Source organism: Schistocerca serialis, chromosome 2 (assembly GCF_023864345.2).
Source record: "Schistocerca serialis cubense isolate TAMUIC-IGC-003099 chromosome 2, iqSchSeri2.2, whole genome shotgun sequence".
Taxonomy (NCBI): Eukaryota; Metazoa; Arthropoda; class Insecta; order Orthoptera; family Acrididae; genus Schistocerca; species Schistocerca serialis.
Window position 1 is genome coordinate 645,680,747 of NC_064639.1, and position 1,628 is coordinate 645,682,374.

The 1,628-nt window shown below is 50.1% G+C and overlaps 1 pseudogene; it reads right to left on the reverse strand.

Annotated features, from left to right (window-relative positions):
* Positions 1-597: 597 nt before the first annotated feature.
* LOC126459401 (5S ribosomal RNA) lies at positions 598-715 on the reverse strand (annotated as a pseudogene).
* Positions 716-1,628: the final 913 nt, after the last annotated feature.

The following is a 1,628-nucleotide window of genomic DNA, read 5'->3' on the forward strand; positions in this document are numbered from 1 at the left end:
TTGCAGTTGTTTTTACTGTCAGCTGCAGCGAGTGGCAAAGTTACGTTATCCTGCGTACACGCACTGTGTGCTTATAGAGGGAAGCCAGATGTCATTTAGTATTATGTTTTTAACAACGTCATGTTTACGTGAATGGTGCACTGTGATACACTGTTGATCAGTCTTGAGGTGAAGTAGTAGGTAAGCAATTTAAAAAAATCGGTCCTTGTTTTTAAAGGACGTACTGCTGTTCATATCTTCGTAACCAACGAAGAAACCATAAAGGCAGTCATGCATGGTTAAGAGCTCGCTGAAAGCGAAACAATTACTTGATGCTTTTCTTTTCATTTTTGGTATTGGGCGAGTAGTTATTCGAGTTGATCAAGATAAATGGGGCAAACGAAACTAAACTCTTCCCGAACAGGCCACGAAGGCCCAACGGTACCGACCGGCCGCCGTATCATCCTCAGCCCACAGGCGTCACTGGATGCGGGTATGGAGGAGCATGTGGTCAGCACACCGCTCTCCCGGCCGTATGTCAGTTTCCGAGAGCGAAGCCGCAACTTTTCAATCAAGTAGCTCCTCAGTTTGCCTCACAAGGGATGAGTGCACCCCGCTGGCCAACAGCGCTGGGCAGACCGGATGGTCACCCATCCAAGTGCTAGCCTAGCCCGACAGCGCTTAACTTCGGTGATCTGACGGGAACCGGTGTTACCACTGCAGCAAGGCCGTTGGCCAGATAAATGGGACACCCTGAATATATGTATTTACAATTGTGTACAAAAAATTTAATAACTTTGTCAGTTCCGATACCCTGCACTTAAATCCGTTTTACTGTTTGGTTTTGTAACGTCCAAGAAAACCACCGAATCAGCAGAACATATTTTTAGCCTGTGTGTATATGAAGAATAATCTAGCTAAAGTGGTGAGCAGAGTGCCTGGAGAAGCTTTCCTTTCTTTCTCTCGTGCCACTTAATAGGAAGAAGCGGCGTCGAGAAGGCTTTGCTGTGAAACCAGTGCCAGACCTCTGGAACGTAGAAGCCGGCGCATCTCCGGACCGCAAAGACAAAAAGTGCTTGTTCTTTGTAGTGAGGGGTGGAGTGAGGAGGGAAGCCGCTGGACCGGTCTTCAACAAGCGGCGACGCCAGCCGACCCAGTTCCCGGCGGCAGAGTCTCTCATTAGCGTCCGGCACTGCTGCCGCCGCCGCCACCGCAGCCGCAGACACGGGCCGAGCGCACCTGCTGTGTTTTTGTCGGCGCTCCCGGGAGACCGGTGTAGGTTACCAGGACCAGGCCGGCGCGGCCGGATCGGTTTACTGGCACGACTCCACGGTGGGGTGTGGATGACGCAAAGGTCGCACCCGGCAACCCGGCAGGCGAGATAACGTAATATTATCCTAGGAAGCTTGACAGTCTTCTCTTCCAAAAGTTTATACCTTGTCACTTCTTTCATTTTCTAAAATATAATTATAGAGACATGGGTTGCCTGTTCTGTCGGAAATGTCCAACTGAACAGACACTACATATCAATGTAAATATGAGCGAGGACGGGTCAGGTACTTTCAGTGCTGTTGCACCGTATCTTCCGAACCCCTGCGGGACTTTGCGAATGCTACGATCATTGGGGCTACAGGACTGAGGCCCTACTT